Source organism: Furipterus horrens, unplaced genomic scaffold (genome assembly GCF_987537825.1).
Source record: "Furipterus horrens unplaced genomic scaffold, mFurHor1.1.pri manual_scaffold_4, whole genome shotgun sequence".
In the NCBI taxonomy this organism is placed as follows: Eukaryota; Metazoa; Chordata; class Mammalia; order Chiroptera; family Furipteridae; genus Furipterus; species Furipterus horrens.
Window position 1 is genome coordinate 203,245,474 of NW_028327174.1, and position 19,184 is coordinate 203,264,657.

A 19,184-nucleotide genomic window follows, 5' to 3' on the forward strand; every position below is an offset into this window, starting at 1 on the left:
CATTTCCCAGGCCTGTGGGTGCCTGGTCCCTGGGCTATCAGGGTGGGTGCATAGTGGCCCAGAGTGTGACAGACAAGCCAGGGAAGTGTCAGGGGGGGGCTGGCCCGGGTGGGTGCTCCTGCTGCAGACTGCCAGGGGCTGGCGGGGGGCTCGGCTGCCTCTGGGTCACGTGGGTGTGGGCCGCACGCTCGGGCTGGGCACAGAGGGACACGGCCTGGGTTCTTTGGCCGCCCTCTTGGCCCAGGTGATGTGAGAGCCCCTGTGTGGGGCCCAGGCTGGTGGGACCTGGCTGACCGCCCTCTCCCCCTGGAAGGTGCCCTTCCTTCCTCCTGAGCTCGGCCCAGGGGCCCTCCGCTGACCCCGGGAGCCCCGCCAGGACCTTCCTACCCACCCCCTCGGCCAGGCCGGGCTCTGCATCTGGACCGGAGCCCCCAGCGCTTTTGTGTTGGCATCCTGCCTGCACCCCGCCCGCCGTGCGCTCCGCGGGGACAGGCTGCCTCCCTCCGCGGCTCCGTGCCCGGTACACAGTCGGCACCTACTCAATGGTGGCTGAGTGAGCGGCAGGGAGCCCAGAGGCCCCCGTCCTTGGAGGAGGGGCTGCCCGGGGTCAGGCCCTCACAGCTCATCTCTGGGGCTCCGCGGTGGGGCTGGGGCTTGGGGAGAACCCGCCCCTTCAATGGAGAGGGGGCCTGCCCCAGTCTGCAGACGAGGCGCTCTCCCAAGGGGAATGGGTGCAGTCCTTGCTGAGACCCAGTGCCCCCAGGGCTGCTGGAATGTTAATCAAAAGAATAAAATCCCTTAAACACCATGTTTTCTGACGACTGGCGTTCTGGCCATTGTGAAGTGAGCGTGGATTCACGCGCGTGCTCCCTTCTCGGGACGAGAGGGTCCGGGGCCGAAGGATTGAAACGAGCCCGGCACCGGGAGAGGCCCCGGGTCAGGGACCCCCTGACAAGCATCTCAGTGCTTCCCCAGATGGGTTTTAGATTCCAGGCTCCCAGATAAAGTGGAAATTTACAGTCTTGATGCTGAAATGCCTTCTCTGGTCTGTCATCCACTCAACAGATGGTGTTTCTTCAGGCTACCTTTAATAGCCCCAGAAATTAAATTAGTGAAAAATGGAGGAGCCCCATAATATTAAAAGTCACCCATGGCTTCAGGAATCTGGTGAATTTCCATCCACAGAAACAAGCTTATGTGGACAAAGCCGGGAACGAGTTTCTGCTGCACAGGGAGACTGTGTCTCTGTCACTGGCCGGCTCTCTGGGCCAAGCACAGGGGCTGGGCTGGGGCCACCAAGGGGGACCTGCCTCCCAGCGCCAATGTGAGGGGCGGGGTCAGCGAGGGAGACTCCACGGCCCCTGGCAGGTATGAGCAGGAAAGGGGCCTGGACGCTCTCCGCAGCCCCACTGCGCGCCTGGCCTAGGTATCCCCAGTGGGAGAGACAGGGAAACGGGGCTCAGGTCTGTCCATGCAGAATGTCCGCTGCTTACAAGCTGGGAGGTGTACCCCAGACTTAGGTTTGCGGCCATCAGACCCACCCACGTGCCTTCGCCACCCGGGGGACACCCACAGGGGCTGGCAGTCTGGGCTCATGCCAGACTGGGACCAACCACACGGACCAGAGCCCGTCAGGGGCAGCGCCTCCTCCGACCGGAGCCCAGCACCTCCCTCCAGCAACGGTGGCAGGTGGTCCGTGGCCTCCGTCCCCGTTGTCACGTTGGACACGGAAGCCTAGACAGCTCCCTGGTGCTGTCTGACGAAACAGTCACACTAAGCCACCGCTGCCCGGAAGCCCTTCCCGCGAAGCACATCGCCGTGGCTTTCTCTGCGGCCATGATTATTTGGAGCCAGGTCCCCAGGTCTCCCCCGAGTGAAGCGACTCAAGAATTCCAGCTGCGCTGGAGCAAAGCAGGCTCTGGGCGGGGGCGCCGCCGCCATGCGGCCACTGCACGGTCGGGGTGACTCTGAAATCCACGCGGAGGAAGCACGTGCCCTGGTTCCCTGCAGAGAGACTTTCTGTTTATCACGCTTTCTTTCTGGTGTTGCTCACCCAGCTCGCGTGTGATTTCACCGCTAAGGATCTAACACATTTATCTTTAAAACTGGGCCAAGAGAGCCGCCTCCGACACCCCCTCAGGGGCCCACGCGCTGCTGGTTACCCCGGCCCTGCAGCCACGCACTCAGCAGGGGAGGGAGCGCCAGGCAGCCACCGCCATCTGCCCAACGTGGCGTCCCCACCCGCGGGCTCTTTAGAACACAGGGTCCCCTCCTCTGCCTTGGACGTGAGGCCGGCCCCCCAGGCCCCTTCCAACCAGACACCGGGGTGCTCACACGCGCGGCCCCAGGGAAGGCCCGGCACCCTCCTGCGCCCCCCACAACCTCCCCTACACCTTGCGGGTGTCAGCAGGCCCCAGAAGCTCCCCCGTGGGGGTCGCAGCCTGGCTGTCCCTCCTGTGTCCCAGGGGTGCCTGCCAGGGCGGGGCAGCGCCTCCGCTGGCTGAGGGCTGGGCGAGCTGGGCCTCTGGGTGGGGGCTGAGTCCCAGAAGCTGCAGCGCCCGCCCGGCCTTGAGGCTTGGGGAGAGCCCAGAGGGGATCTGTGCTCGGAAGGGCATTTGCTCAGACTCCTCGATTCAGGCCCAGACACCGCCTGCTTCGTCCAGGCCCCGTCCGCAGCAGCCCGGGACCCACGCAGCTCGGCCCGGGGCCTGCCTGCGCCCGCCTCCCCCCAGCAGACGGGGCCTTTTTGTGCATTTCTGTGGGAATAATGGGGGCGGGTTCCCGTTTCAGCTGGGCAAGCGGCCTCCCTCCTGCTCCCTCAGGGGCAGGGGCCCGCGTGTCCCAGCTCACAGTCGTCAGCCACTGTCCGCTTGGCGATGGGGGGAGCAGACGACTCCTGGCCAGCCGCGGGGCGTGGTTGCGGGCTGGCCTCCTTCCCGTCCCCCGCTGAGACCCCTGGGAGAGCCGCCTGTGAGCGTGTCTCCTGCCTCCCGTCCCCGAGGGCCGCCCTGGCTCCCCCGCTTCACACAGAGCAGGGGTGAGGCCGAGTCACTGGGCAGACGCTCCGCCGCGTCCCGGCTCCGTGATCCCTGCGTGAGCCGAGCCTCCCTCCCTCAGCGCCTTCGTCTGTACGAGGGACGTTCTGTTGCTCTGGTCGGTCACAGGGCCGTCGCAAGGGCAGACGGGATCGAGCCCACGAGCCCACTGGGCTCAGTGGCTGGTTAGGAGGCTTTGGTTACCGGGAGACTTAAAATCCAGCTCCAACTGGTTTCAGCAACGAAGATTTATTTCTTCTTCTAACGGAGGCTTCCAGAGGCCTCTGGGTCCTGTGCAGTGTGGCAGGGCCCTGCTCTGTACTCCTCGGGGCCCAGCTGCCCTCACGGTCACAGCATGGCTGCCAGGACCCAGCCGTTGCCCTCACATCCCCGCATCCCTTCCTGCAGCGGTGGCCGTGAGTCCCGAGCTCCGCCTGCATCACAGGGTTGGGACGGGGGGAGGTTGCTGACACCTGCTCAAGCCTCCGCGTCCCCCCTGCCCCCGGTCCCCGCAGTGGGGTCAGCGTGCAGTCGGTGGGGGTGGAGCAGGACTGGGGGCGGCAGCAACCCCCTCAGCACCTCTCCTGCCGTGGCTCCTGAGCACTCGGCACAGGTAGGTGACCCAGGCTTGCGCAGGAGCCATCGATAATCCTGGCCACACCCCGCCCGCACCCCCGCCTCCTGCAGCTGCGCAAACCTAAGCGGGAAATCAGGAGCCTCAGACCTCACCCGGGCCTGTGGGCTCCTTAAAAGAATAGGCCACGGGTGGTTTTTCTCCTTCTTGCCCAATAAAACCATTTCCCCCCAAGCCTATGGCAACATTCTGGCTCCTTTCTTTGTTGCCACAATAGCTAGAACCTCATGCCCCTTCTCACCCTTTCCTTTGTCCCCAAACTCCTGCCGGCTGGCCGTCGTGTGCCAGCTTCTGGCACAGGGAGTCTGAGGACCGCCACAGGCTGACCCCTCGGCCATCTCTTGTCGCCACGCGGCCACTTGCAGACCAGAGACACCGTCCAGGAGGCGTGAGAATCCCCAGAGGCGGGTTTGGCTGAACACAGCCCTCCCTCCCTCAGGCCTCGCTGCCTGGATCCCCTCGTGAGTCTTTACTCGGGCCCTGCTGTTCCCGGGGTTCCAAAGACCCGGCCCCCTCACCCTGAAGCTGCAAGCCGCCCCCTGCTGGGTGGTGTGGGGTGTCGCTTTGCCTCCCAGTTACGGGGTGCTGCTCTACTGCCCTGCCCCCCAGCCCATGGGAGACCTCCAGGAGCCAAGGAGCAAGCGTGTTCCAGGGAGAGCTGAGCGTCACCTGGTCAGACGTGCTGTGACCCCCCCGAAGGCCGTGGGCAGCCCCATGAAACAGCGTTAGCATGTTAGCACGGTCTGAGGCCGTCTGAGCCGGGAGCCCTGGGCTGCCGCTGCCGCCCACGCAGGCCAGGGGCCATCCAGCCCCGTGAGCATGACCCAGGGCGCAGGGCTGGGGGCAGGAGTCTGGGGTCAGTGGGGTGGAACTGACGAGGCCCGTCTCCTGTTCTCACTGGGAGAGAGCCTGGCACCCGGCAACCCTCCTAGGAAAACACGTTAGCAACAGTAATCATGGCTCCCGCCCCAGAGGCTAATGCCCTGGTGTGTCACCTAGAGCCACGGCTGTGGGACCTCCAGTCTCTGGAGGGCAGTGAGCACAAAGTGGAAGGTCACTCCAGGTGCACCTGGGCCTCCCTGTCGCCTCAGCCCAGCTTCTGGGGCCCCCTCCACGGTCCCTCAGCAGCGACAGCAGACTGGCCACCCAGAGAGCCTGGGAGGAGGCAGGGAAGGACGCGAGGGACCTCACAGAGTCACGGCGTCTGTGGAAGGAGCGGAAGCTCCTTGGAGCTGGAGGCACGCCCGTCCCTGGCGGCCACTCCGCGTGTCCACCGCCATGAGTCGGGGGCTGCCTGCCCTCTGGCCAGGTGCCCGTGGCTCAGAAAGGGAAATGACCCGCCCCTCGCCCCGCCTCCCAGAGCCCACAGAGCACACTGGCCACAGGCCGGGCTCCATCGCCTTCTGTCATGCAGGCCTCACGCTCCAGCCAAGCCACGGTGCTTGCGAAACACATTCTATCCGCCCTCCTCCCCGGGGCCCTGGGTCGCTGCCGTGACGCAGGCTGAGGACGTCAGCATCACCAGCTTGGAGAGACGCCACCCCCAGTGTGGGGGGAGGGCACCCGGGCCTCTGCTGCTGCCACCTCCCCAGGGCCACAGTGGTGGGCACCCGTCTCTGGGCCCCCACGCCGTGGCGCTCTTCTAGGTGACCAGGCAGCAGCACAGAGGCCGCCGCGCTGGGCTCAGGGCACCGGGGGAGGCTGCCCAGTGACGCCAGCCCGCCGGCCGCGGCAGAGCCCGTGCCGCCTGCGGAGTCAGGGCCGGCACTCCCGGGGTGGCCGGCAGGCTCTGCTCCCCATGGCGGCGATGGTGCCCGCCTCAGCTGGAGGGGCCGGTCCTGCACCCCGGGGACAAGGAACAGGCTCTCTGCGGAAGTCTGGACGTCCGAGGACATTGGGAACAGCATGATCACAGCCCTGTGGCACTCACTGCCCTGCTCCCTGCGGTGAGCGGGCCCCGGGGGCTGCCCCAGGCCCAGAGCCCCCCGTTTCCTGCTGACATCCCTGCTTTTCACCCAGACTCCCCTCAGACCTTCTCCGGTGAAGAACCCAGTTCTGCTGCCCTCTCATCTTGGAGGGGCAATGTGGCCAGTTTCCCCAGAGGAGGAGCCCCCTTCACACTCCGGCTGCCCGATGGCTGAGCGTGTGGCTCTAGGTGACCTTGGAGACCAGCCAGAAAAGCTACCCGGGCCGGGGTCCCAGGCCGCCTCCTCTGCCCCCCGACCCTCTCGCTGTGTCCCAGGCCTGCGAGGACACTGCTGGGCACGTTGCATTTCTAATTAACTCATGGGATTTCGTTTGTTTGTTTTGGGAAAGAACCTAGTGGGTTTGATTTATTTTACTTCTTTGCACTTTCCAGTTGCCGCTGGGAATGGAAGTGACACGTGGCAGGCGTGTGATAGCGTGATGCTGAGCCCGGCGTCGCTCTCAGGCTCCGGGCTGCACCCTGGCCCTGCAGCCCCGAGTGGTGGCGTCTGCTCCCTGGGCCGCAGCCCCCTGATCTGTGACGTGGGGGAGGTGACCCTGGTGGCTGCCAGGGTGTCCTAGAGACACATGAGGTCGTGCGTGGGAGGCGTTCCGCGTGGCTCTGGCAGATTCACGCTTGGAAGCAGCTGTTCCTTGTGTTATTTTCAGGGAACGAAAGCAGGAAGGGCGGAGGGAGGGAAGGAGCGAGAATATCCCCGACTTGGGCTCATGTGGGAGGAGCCAACACTCCCTCATCTCTAACCCTAGAATGGGCTGGAAGTGGGGTTTGAGCCCTAATTCTCCCAGAGAGTTATTTCTAGAAGTCTCCGTCCTTGAGAGGGGGAGCTGAGACGAACCCCCTCGGGGGTCCTCGCGTTTGCTTTCTGGCTTCAGGCTGCAGTGAGGGGGGGTTGTGCCTGCTCTGCCAGGCTTGGGGAGCTGGAGAGGGCAGCCCCGGGGTTCTCTCCTGCAGGGCAGCTGGTGCGAGTCCAAAGCTGGTGATTTTCAAGGAACGGAGAGATCACTGTCTCCCTAGGACAGGTGGGAAGGCCCACCTGAGGCCAGGCTGGAGATGCCCTGTCCCTGGAGGACCCTGCGCCCAGGGGACTCTGCCAGTGAACAAAGGCGCTGCAGCTGCGGTGGGAGCGCAGGGCGCAGCCTGGCTCACTGAGCCCACACCGAGACCCCTGCGTGCACCTGCCGAGGCCCAGTCTCGCCACCACCCCTGCCCCGTCACTGATGAACAGCTGCGTGCCGGCCCAGGCCCCGAGGCTTTCTGTGCAGCCACCGAGGGCAGGGGCAGCCAAGAGGTCAGGTTTCTGTAACAAACGAGGGCTCAGAAGCACGAGAAGAAAATGCGCCCAGTTCAGCCCAACGCAGACCCTTCTGTGCCATGTCCGCCCTGTCTCATGGGGATGAGGGTACCCTTGAGTGGCCGGCACCGCAGCTTCTTACCGAATGCCCACCCCCACCCCAGCGGCACTGTTCGTTTGGCACAGCACTGCGCCCACCTGCAGGCACGCGCGCCTCCACCTCCCAGAGGCTGGGATGCCCCCGAGACCGGCTCTGGCGGAGATGGGAGCCCCCGCCTGATGGGGGTGTCCCTGGAAAAGCTGTCCTCTAGGCCACAGGAAGCAGCCACAGCCACTCGTATCTGCTGCTCCTCACGCCTCTCTCTCCAGCCTCACATGGGCTTCATGCCTGGGGCGGCTGCAGCCGTTTTGTGACCAAGAGGCTGAGCGTGGGAGCCCGGTGTCACGGTGGCAGCGCCTCTGTGCCTTGATGGATGGCGGACCTGACTTGCCATTAGCTTCGGTGACAGACAAAATCTGAACCTGCGTACGTGACTCACCACGGTCAGGCTTCCGTGGCAGACACTGAAGGCTGCCCGGCCCGGCCCCCCGCGTCACTGCGACTTTGACGAAGGACACGTGAAGTGGCCTCTCTCGGCCTGTGTGTGAGGAAGCCTCAGCAACCGCTAGTTCCTCGGGTCAGTCCCTCCCGTGGGCGGGAGGCCGAGGCAGCCACGCGGCCCCGGGTGGTGGGACTTGGTGCTGAGCGGCCTTCGAGGAAATCCAACCCCTTCCCAGAAACCGCGGCTCCAGGTCTGACCCGCAAGTTGCTGAGAAACAGCCACACGTTCAGCTGGGAACTACGGGCACCAGGGTCCCTGGGGAGGTGGCCGCATCGATTCCCGGGCCGGCCAGACTCTCCTGACCAGAGCGCATTTGAACATGCTGCACCCCCTCCCCCAGGGGAGCCCTCCTGCACCCCCTCCCCCAGGGGAGCCCTCCACCCTGCCGTGTCCGAGCCCCTGACCTGGCCCAGCCCCATTTCACCCCCGGGAAAGGCAGGCCCAGTGTCCCCAAGCGTCTCCTATGTGGGCAGCACAGCCAGGAGGCCCCTCCCAGCCCAGGGCGTGTCCTGTCTCGGGATGTCTCTGACCTTTCCGGGGGTGCTGCTCGGTGGCCCTTCTTCCCACCAAGAATGCTCGGCTCAGCCTGGAATGAAACCAGCGTTAACCGGCTGGAAGGAAAAACGCTGCCCCTGCAGCTCCGGGCAGCAGGCGGCCCATCCGTCTCCTGCCCCAGGTCAGCTGCCGGCCACCAAGCCGCTGCCAGCCCCGCCCGCGCGCCAGCACCTCTTCGGCACGCTTCTGTGTGCACCCTTCTTGTGTGTGTGTGTATGAGCACACATGTGCCCTCTGTGCGTGCTTGTGTGAGCACATGTGTGCACACACGAGCACCTTCAATGTATGCGCACACGTGCTTTCTGTGCGTGCCTATGTGTGTGTGCGTGCACACACATGCCTCCTGGCAATGCTACATAGCATGCGTGTGTGAGCATGTTGCATGTGTGTGCATATGTGCCAGCGTGCATGTGAGTGTGCATGCATGACAGTGCATGTTTACGTGTGCCTTCTGTGTGTGTGCTTGTGTGAGCATGTGTATCTGTGAGCATGTTGCATGAATGTGCACGTCTTCTGCACACATGTTTGTGTAAGAGTGTACGCCTGTGAGCATGTGTGCGTGTGCTTGCGTGAGCTCCATGGGGCTGGCGAAGACCGTCTGCAGAGACGGAGGCTGCGCTGTGCTGTAACCGACGGTGCCTCTCCGTCTCTGCAGACGGTCTTCGCCAGCCCCGCGGAACTGGCTGTTTCACAGAGGAGTGACCCCGACCTCAGACGGCACCTCCTGGCCGGAGCCTGGATTAGTGCCCAGGCTGTGCGCGGACCGCTAGGCTACTCTGCTCCTGAGGCCAGTTCTCTAGGCCACCAGCGGAGCGGGGTCCCGTGCGCAGGTCCCGGCGGGAGGCAGACTCCCCTGGGGCAGGGTGGAGGGTGAAGGAAAGGATGGGGGTTCTGGTGTGGCCAGGCAGGCAGGGAGGACTGGGGGGCAGCAGAGAGGGTGCGGGGGGCAGCCGTCAGGCCCCCGCAACTAACCGGGGGTGCGCACTCCGCACCTTTGTCCCATCAGCAGTACTGCGGACCCCTTGGTCCAGTCTCAGAGGCGAGGCCAGCAGCAGCCCACCCCCAGCCCACGCAGGGGATTCTGTTCAAGGGGAATCCAGCCAGACTGTGTCCTCTGAGCCACACGGAGGGTTTCCAGAAGCGGTGTGGTAACATCTCAGGGAAAGCACTCTGGAACCTGATGGGGAGCAGCCTGCAGCTTCCCAGGGGTGCTGCCTTCACAGAACCTGAGTGTTCCGGTCCATTATTTTAACACTCATCTGAGCACCTGAGCCTGGCACTCGAGGGTCCCTGCCTTGGGACAGGGTTGCAGCTCTGAGGGCTGCAGGCCTGAGAAAGCTGGGGGTGGAGGGGAGACAGGGAAGAGGACTGCTCTCCCGCTGTGCACACCTGGCGCCCTGCCCCTGCCCCACACCTGGCGCCCTCCCCCTGCCCCACACCTGGCGCCCTGCCCCTGCCCCACACCTGGAACCCTCCCCCTGCCCCACACCTGGAACCCTCCCCCTGCCCCACACCTGGAACCCTCCCCCTGCCCCACACCTGGCGCCCTGCCCCTGCCCCACACCTGGCGCCCTGCCCCTGCCCCACACCTGGAACCCTCCCCCTGCCCCACACCTGGCGCCCTCCCCCTGCCCCACACCTGGCGCCCTCCCCCTGCCCCACACCTGGCGCCCTGCCCCTGCCCCACACCTGGCGCCCTCCCCCTGCCCCACACCTGGCGCCCTGCCCCTGCCGCACAGCTGGGTCAGCCCTCACCCCAGGGAAGGGCAGACAGCTAATGTTCAATCGAGTCTGTCAATGTCATTTTACTGGGAACTGAAGCCGTACCATAAGACAAGGTAGGAAAAGGTGGGCTTGGACCTTGGCGCCCTCTGGGAAACAGGCAGGACTTGGGCTGCTCCGAGCCTTCACCTCCGCCTCTGGGAAAAGGGGACAGTGGCAGCCACTTGTGGGCATGTTCTGATAGAGCTTAGCGTCGTGCGGCGGAGGTACGTACCCAGAGAGCTGCCGCTGCGTCCGGCAGTGAGACGTGCCGTGTGAAGGCTAAACTGCGTTAGGAGGGCAGAGTGGGGCCGTCTCAGCGTGGGCAGCGGCCTGGGAAGGCTTCCCTCTGGAGGTGACCCTGAGCTGAGGCCCGAGCCGCGCGCCTGGATTGTATTAGCGGGAGGAGTGTCTTTCGTCAGCCCACACAGTAACTCGTAATGCAACAAAAATTATTCTGCGGGTCAGCGTGTCATCGGGTCCCAGGGCCGCGCAGACCACGGAGACTCCGAAGGACGGAGCTTTAACGTGAAGGAGGAGCTCTGGATGCTGGCCTTTGCGTTGGCCTCGCTGTGGACAGGGTTGCATTTTCCACAGCAGGACAGAGGGCGATGGGGCATTGGGAACCCGGGGGCAGCCTTCCCGAATAAACCGCCACACCACAGTCTCCGTGCGCGGGCCACAGAGCACGTCTCTCGTGATCCTGGGCGAGAGCCCGATTTCCACCGGCAACACTGCGTCTGCCCTCCGTCCGCAGGGCGCCTCGCGGGGCAGCGGGCTCCACTCACCAGAAGCTGCCCAGGTGTTCGGGGTTCTGCTTTTTCTGGAGGGGCGGGGTGGGGCCCCGGGCTCCTCCTGCCCCTGGGCCTCCTCTCCCGCACCCATCCCACCGCCGAGGCCGAGTCCAGCAGGTCCTCCACTGCCCGCTGCCCTGCGACCCTCCGCCCGCCCCCCGCCCCCCGCAGTAACTTAATTAGCTCTGTTTTCCAAACAGGCAAGTGAGACTCGACAAGTTCGCTGGGTCTAAATTTATCGCCAGCCCCCAGGTGCCTTTTAGCCCAATCCTTGGGGAAATGAGATCACCCGGTTAGAGCAGGTTAGATGGGATTTCCAGAAGCTTCTGGCTTCCAGGCAGGATGAGGCCAGGCGCTGTCAGACAGTCCTCTCCCCTCGCCAGGTGGCTACCTGGGGCCGGGGTTAACGATGATGAGCTCAGGGTCCATTCAGAGCTTCCCCTTCCGTCCCCAGCGGTCGGGGGTCTGTCCCCAAGAGCTGCTGGAAGTGGAAGGGCAAGGTCGCCATCAGCCACTACGGACCCAGCGCTGGGGCTGAAACGCCCCTGGAACTTTGCTTGGGTTCTTTGAGGTGTCAAGGGCAGCTGTCCCTCTGTCCTCACTGGGGGTTCACCAAACAGTGCCAGGGGTCAGAGGAGGCCAGGAGCACCCCACTTCCCCCAGCCCCCATGTCTGCATCTGTCTCTTCCCCTTCTGCTCCTGCTTCCTCCCCTGGAGCCAGGCCTGGTGCTGGGGCTGGGACCTGAGCAGCCGGCGGGGCCGTCACCTGGAGCCCAGGGCGGGGCCCTGGGGGAGGGGCTGGGTGCACCCCCGCACCACCCAGTCCCTGTGGCCCTCCCCTGGGTGCGGTGCATGCACCAGGCTTGTTAGGATGATGAGGGAGACCCCAATGGCCAGCCCCCAGCCCTGGTGCCTCTGCCCCAACATGCACCCCTTTCTCTGCACAGTCAGAGCACCGGCACCCCCACCCTCAGGAAGTGGGTGTGGCTCCGGCAGGAGGGGGAACCGTGGCTTCCCTTCTTTGGGGGGCAGCCAAAGGCAGGTGCCTGAGCTGGGGGCACTTCTGTGTCTGCCCAGCTTCCCTCCCACATCCCTCCTCTGCCCCACCCACCCGTCCCTCTCTGCCTCTTCCCCCAGACCCCAGGGACAGTGGGTGGGCACTGGGGCCACGCCGAGGCAGCCAGAGGAGTGCCCGTGCCTGCTGGAGCAAACCCCACACACCCGGTGGCGGAAAACAACACACATTTATGCTGTCACAGTTCTGGAGGTCAGAAAACAATCCTGAGGTCCGTGTGTCAGCCAGGCTGGTCCCCGCTGGGGGCCATCGCTGCCCTGCCTTCCCCAGGACCACAGGCCTCAGGCTCCTGGCTCGTGACCCCTCCCTCCAGCTTCGAGGCAGCCGCGTCTTCTCCTCCGCCCTCTGCTCTGTCTCCCCCCACACGTCTCCTGCCTCTGGTTTCCTGCCTCCCTCTCTAAGGACCCCTGTGATGACCCTGGGCCCACTAGCCTCGTGCAGGGTCACCTCCCATCTCAACCCCTGAGCTTAGTCATGTCCATGGCGTCCCTTTGGCCGTACAAGGCCACGTAGTCACAGGGTCTGGGGATCCGGAGGCGGGCGTTTTGGGGTGCTATTATTCTGCCTACTGGAGTCACAGGCTCCTCTGTCTGTGTGACCCTGCCTGACCCTGTCACCCCAGCTTCAGCTCGGCCCAGGATGGCTGCCCACCCACCCGGCTGGGGCTCCGAGGCTGATCCTCACTCGCAGCCTGAGGTGCGGTGACGGCCTCCAGAGGGGCTGGGGGCGCAGTGCGCATCCCTGAGTGGCTGCGGGACATCGTGACGGATGTAGAATAAATTACTTGTTCACACGGGTGATTACGCCCTGCTTCTCCCGCCTTCATTAAGCAGCTAAATTATATGACCAGAGGCTCCGATGTCAGCGCCAGAGCCGCCGCAGCCATGAGGGACGGCTCGGCCCGGATGGGGCTGTTGCTGGGGGAGGGGGTGGGGGTGTCTCTGGCTCTGTTATCCAGCCCCTCCCACAGGCGTCAGCAGGGGCAGGAGGTGCCCCAGGCCGTCCCCACCAGGTCAGAGCTCCCCGCCCCCCAACCGGCCCCTTTTCACCCGGGTTCAGTCTCCTGAGAAAATGTGTCCTGGGAGACAGAAGCGGAGCCTGTCCCCTGGCCCGGGCTGGGTGTTGCTGTGGAGGACCCGTGGGAGCCCCTCTGCCGCTGGGGTTCATGGCAGCCCAGAGAGAAGACCCCGGTTCTGGCTCTGGCTTGACCATCTCTTGATTGGCTCTCAAGAGCCAGTTAATTTCCATTGTCTGGGTGGGAGTCAGGGGTGGTCTCTGGCTGCCTCGTCTCCTTAAAAACGCCAGTGTGGCCTGCGCCTGCTCCAGCCCTCGGGGCCCCCCGCCCTCCGGTGGGGCCCCGCCCCATCGAAGCCAGACACCCTGGGATAACCACCTGCATGTGCTCAGCGTGCTCACCTGGAAACAGGAGCTGAGGACGGAGCGCCCCGAGGTGTGTGCGGCAGCCAGGAATGTCCTGCCAGGAGGACGCCATCCCCCGGGACCCGCCCACGGCGCGGTGGCCCTCGCAGGCCCGGCCCCGCAGTGCTGGCCTGGGTCCCTCAGAAAGCTCGCTGCCCTCTGCGGGGGCTGCGTTCACCTGTTTCCCAGCCATGGGTGCTGGGTCGGAGCCAGTCACCCCGCGGCCCCTGGAGGGATGAAGGGGAACAGTCTGGGCGCGTGCACCACCAGCACGAGGGGCCAAGCTCCACGGGGCCGGGCCTGGCGCCGGGCAGTGAACCCAGTGCCCAGCCCTGCTCCGCTGTGGTGATGGAGACAGGGGCTCCGAGGGTCTGACCGCCTGCCTGCGGTCACCCAGCACGACGCCCCAACTTCTCTGAAGCCCCAGCCGGCGTCCCCTGGGTGCAGCCTAAGACACGCTTCTTATTCCAGTAACCACGGCAAGGACCGGTCCCCTTCGACCCCCAGCTCCTGCTTCCCCAGAACCCAGGCTGCCACATCCCCCAGCCTCCCCTGCACGCGGTTCGGGGTCAGGGGACTGACGCCAGCCAGTGACACTCGGAGGCTGCCCTGCAAAGCTGCATGGAGGTCACAGAAGGAGAGGCCTGGAGCCCTGAGCACTTTGTGGAGGTGGTGGTGGTGGGGGTCGGGGGCTCGGGGGCTGGGGCTCCCGGTGCTGCCCTTGCCGGGGGGAGTTAGGGGCACTGCCCGCCCATCAGGCGGGGACAGAGGCACTGCCACTGCACGGGTGGTGGACAGCCAGCAGCCAGAAGGGGGTGGCTGTGTCTGATTGGGGCCAGTGCCAGGTCCTGCTGTTTCCCCCAGAGAAGTGACCTGCTCCGGACCCCTGGGTCTCAGCAACGTGGGGCTTGACACGTGCCTTTTAGATAGATGCTCACCGTCCCCTCCCTGGGGCCGTCCCACGCCCCCTGGTAGCCCTGGGGACACCTGGGCCAATGTCCTTCTCAGTTTAGAAGCCAACCATTTTATATCCAGAAAGGGAGCCCAAGAGTCCTTGTCAACTGTGGGCCTGATTTATAAAGTCGGCTGCTCGGGAGCTCGCCGGCCAGTTTTATGCTGCCCTTTTGTGTGCGCAATCCATTTTACAACGTGTTTAAGAAGCGACGGGAGAGTGCATACTTCACCCCAGCAGAGGACTGACGGGCCCGGCCGCTCCAATCAATGACACCACATTCTGCTGACTTTGAGACAGAGGCTGGATGTCATCTCGCGGGGCGGCTCTGTCTGCGGGTGCGGGGGCGGCGCTGACCCAGCGGGAGAGACTTCCCGGCCCTGCTGCTGATGTACTGAAAACTGATCTACGCTGCACGGATGCGCAGAGGGTCGGGGCGGGGGCAGCGCCTCTCGGCGGAGCGGACGGGAAGCCCCTGGCCCAGCACGGCTCCTGCACACGCCCTGGGCAGGGGCTGCCGGGAGACCCAGATTTACACACCCCGGGTCTGTGAGGGACATGGGGGTCACTCGTTCAATCCAGCCCCGCCCTTCATGCAGGGGGCGGATCTGCGGACACCCCACCACTGATTGCCTCCCCGCTGCTTGCTTACTGCCAGTGCCGGGAAGCTCACCTCCCTCAGCCTCAGCCGAGACCCCCTCCCTGCACCTGCTCCCTGGTGGATCCACATCTTGAGACAGAAGGAAGCTCATCCTGCCTCATCCAGAAGGAAGCCAGCTCCTCCCGAGACCCCTGGCCTGGCCGGCCTTTAACTGTGCCCCACTCGCCTCTCCCTGGTCCTAGCCCTGCACCTCAGGTCCCCACATCAGACCCCATGTGAGCTGCAGTGAACCCCCTGAGCGTGCCGGAGACCCCCGAGTGTGATGCAGCCCCCCAAGCATGCTGCAGCCCCCTGAGCGTGACTCAGCCCTCCGAGCATGCCGCAGCCCCCCGAGCGTGCCGGAACATGCTGCAGACCTGAGTGTGCACAGCCCCCCAGCTGGCAGCACCCCTTTAGGGTAATTTCAGAGCAACGAGGATTGCATGATTCCAAGGAGGCATCCATCCCACTCGCCTGAGCGGCTGGCCTCTGGGCACCGTGCTGAGGTCCGGGCCGGGGCCAGCAGGTGGGGGTCACAGTGCTGGCTTCTCCAGGTCGGACACGGTCTGGGGCCAGGCTGGGGCGTTCAGGAGGGGCTCGCGTGAGATAGCGGGAACTGTGACTTAACCCAGGGCCACCTTCCGGGCACCTGTGATGCACCCACGCGGTGGGAGCCTGCCAGCCAGGGCCTCTGCACACCCTGTGCCCCCCGGGATCCGTGGTCATCAGCCAGCATCCCTGGAGATCCTGCCCAACAGCCAGGCCAAACCTGTTTGCCGGGAAACAATTTATGAGTATTGTTCTTGAAGCAACTGGTTGCCTCCAATGAAACATGTTTCCATAACTCACTGCTAATTCGTTTTCGAGATCAACCTGACAGCGCCCTCACACGCGGGGACCTGCCGTCGGAGTCTCCGTCCCGACCAGGCCGCCTCCCTCCATCCTTCACTTCACATTCCGGCTGCTCTGAATAATTCACACACAGAATGGCTCCTCGCCCCGGCTGTCAAATGTCAGAGGAGACGCGGTGCTCAGGGAGCCGTGGGGACCGGGGGGGCTCAGGGACTCCGGGAGTCCTCTCTCCTTTCCGGGCTGCAGCCCAGCTCTTCTTTTGAGAAGCCGAAGGGGGATGAGCCGAGACTCGCCTGGATGGTCCGAGCGTCGCAGCTGGGTGCCGCAAGGACCCCGAGGCCCCAGTACTCAATCGGTCTCCCCAGAAGACTCATGTGCATGGGTGGAGGTGGGGCAGAGCTCTCCTTGTTCCCATGGGCTCAGCGCACGGTGGGCACCTCCGAGGGGTCTGCAGGGTTCGTTCCATTGGCGCGGAGAACGGACCTGCGTGTTGGAGCCCATTCCCAGTGCGGCCTGGCCCTCTCCTCTCGGCTTCCCTGGGACCAGCCACACGGGGTCCGTCCTCTGTTCCACGGCTGCTTCCTGAGCGCCTCGCCTGCGCTGCGCAGGCAGAGCCGCCCAGGGCGCCCCGAGGTGAGCGTCCATCTGCAGGGGGCAGGACAGACAGACCCTCGCAGATGGACTGATGGACAGATACCCTCTTGCGGACAAGATGACCGGCATGTGGAGAAGAAGCCGGCCACGTGAACACCGGGAGCAAAGTGCCGGGCAGAGGGGAGAGCCGGTGCCAGGGCGTGAGGTCCCGGCTGCGTGGTGCTGGTGCGGGCAGTCTCTGTGTCAGTGCGGCCTCACGGGGCCACCACGCTGGTCATTGCTCCGTGGGACGTGGAGGCTGGTCTGGGAGCACAGCCGGGTGGCTGACACAGCCAACCTGCCCCTGAGGCCGTGGGAGGCCCCGGCCACTAGATCCTGAGACTCCCAACCTGTGATGGCAGAATGAGGGGGTGGCCTCAGGGCGCTCAGCCCTCTGGCGGGGTCTAGCATGGTGCCCTCGGTGCGCAGGAACGCTGGGCACTCACTGGCCAGGCAGGCGTCCCCGCCCTGAGCCCCAGCCCCAGGGTCCAGGGCTGGCTGCCCGCCCAGGCTCTCCTAGGCTGGCCCAGGGGCACACAACAGTGGGTCCTGTCCGACTCCCATTCTACAGCCCTGGAATCCCCGCCCCTCGAGGGTCAGTGGGGCGGCCACCCTCACACCGCCAGCTGGTGCAGGAGCAGGGATTTGACTGGGTCACACACCTTCAGCGCCTGCTGCTCTCTTCACTGTCCACAGGAACCCTCTGGGTGTCCAGTCTGTATGTGGCCCTTTGACTTCCTCGCTGACAAGTGGCTCCCGAAAGCCCGAGCCAGGAGGAGAGCAGAAGCCGAGGGGTGGAGGAGGTCCCCTTTCAGATGACTTCACGCCTGTGTTCTGTGAAGGGTTCAGAGGCTGCCTAGTTTTCCTGTTATTTCACTATATCTGTGTGGGTGACATTAGTTCCCGGCTTGTACCCGAGACCTGGAGACGTGCGAGCTCCTTCGGGAGAGTTGTCTGTCTGTCCGTCTCTGCTGGACGGAGGAGCCCGAGGGCTGCGTCGCCTGGGCCTTCGGCACGGAGCTGGGTGCCGGTGAACGTCGGCAGAATGGAGTTGCAGGGTCACTGCCCAGGGCAGCTTTCACGCGGGTCTTCCCACGGGTCTTCCTGGGACCCGCACAGACAGACAGGTTTCTGGACGGAAGGACGCGGGAGGGGGCACTCTTGTTCTGGTCGTGGTCTGTCACTCCTGAAGGTCCGAGTCCCCGGCCGGGCCTGCAGCCCCTGCGCTGCGGCGCCGCTCTGGTTGGCTGTGTCCTGTCCCGGCCCTGCCCGCGAGAGCGTGAGCTCCTGCGACTGACCCGATGCAGCCAGTGTTTCTTCTCCATTAGGGCCCGCCACCGCCAATTTAGCAGGGACAACGGCGCCTGCATTCGTGAGACGTGCAGCCGGGACCCGGAGATGGGAGAGCTCTCTGGCTGATGGAAGGAGCCTGTGCGCGGGTGTGCGTGCGTGTACGTGTGTGTGTGTGTGTGTGTGTGTTGGCGGCACCCGTGGGCCGGGGCCGCCTTTTGCGGAAAGGCTGCCTCAGGGACAGCCGCCGGGTCTGCTCTCAGGTCGCCGGCTCAGAACGTGCTTTGCGGAGATCTGTCGAGCCAGCCGCGCGTCCTTGGAGCCAGAAGCAGTGGGAGAGAGAGGCGAGGAGCCCCCGGGAAAAGCCGAGAATTCAATAAGCAAAATGAAACAATGAAGAACGTGGGCAACATCATTCTGGGCGACCTTATTTCTAAGCCCTTGGCGGGAAGGAAAAGATCAATAAGGAAATTACTGTTTCTTTTCACAGCGTCCATGGCGGGGCCTCCCCCTCCCCCGGGGCCTGGCTGTGGGGGAACAAGCAGACGCGCCTGGGTGGGGGAGCCGTTCCACCGGCAATTCTGGCAAGTGGCCAGTTAGAAGGCAGCTGGGGACCAGGGACCCACTGCCCCCAGGCAGGCTCTGCATTCGGCAGGAGCCCCAGGCTGGCCGTCGGGCGGGGGACCCCTCCCAGGCCCTCCGCTGACTGGCTGTTTTAGCCTGTTTGGGCGCCGGCTGGGCTCTCGGGGCCTCCGTCCTGGCCTGTGGAGTCCAGAGTGCGGTGCCTTGGAGGAGAGAAGGGCCGAGGGTCACAGGCCCAGGGCACAGGACACCAAGCAGGAGCGGGAGGTTGGGGGTGGGGGGCGGCACAGGGCTCCTCCCCTGAAGTCATCCTGTCCACTCTGGGCAGAGGGGTCATAGAGCTGGGACGCGGGGCACCCCCAACCTCACCAGAATGCCCCCAGGACCTCTCCCTCTGGCCTGGGGGTAGAGGAGGGAGCTGAGGCCCCAGGAGGGCTGTGTGCTGTGGGGAGAGGAGGGAGCCCGCGGCCAGTGACCACACGCCCGACTGTGCCCTGCCTCCTGCAGTGACACAGAGCTCGGGGCGGGAGGGGGGTGCTGGCAGGCCCGGTGGCCCAGGTCAGGTGGCTCTGGGCGCCAGCTCCCACTTTGCAGGGAGGGGGCTTGACCCCAGAAGTGCCCCCTCCAGGGCTGCTTGCCAACCTGCCGCTGCTCTGTGCCTGGTCGGGGGTTTGGACCAGCCAGTGTGTGTGCTGGTGTGTGCATGGGTGTGCACGTGTGTGGATGTGCGCCCGTGTGTGTTGTTGCAGTGTATGCATTGTGTGTGCATGCGGCGGGGTGGCGAGATGGGGGGCCACGCAGAGAAAAGGCCGCGCCCCACTGCCAGCCGCCCCGGGCCAGTGCCCCTCCTCCCCCGTGGCTGGGGGCCATGACTCACCAGCCCCCGGGGCCAGAGGATGAGCCCCGGCCTTGCTGCAGTGTTCTGGCACCTTCCGCCGCCTGCTGTGCGATGAACAAGCGGCCAGTGACTCACCAGCAGAGGGCCCGCCGTGCACGCCCGTGGGCCGCGGGGGTGGGGAAAGCCTCGCGGGGGCTCGGGCCGGCCTGCTTCTGCCCTCCTCATGTGGACTCTGGAGACTTCA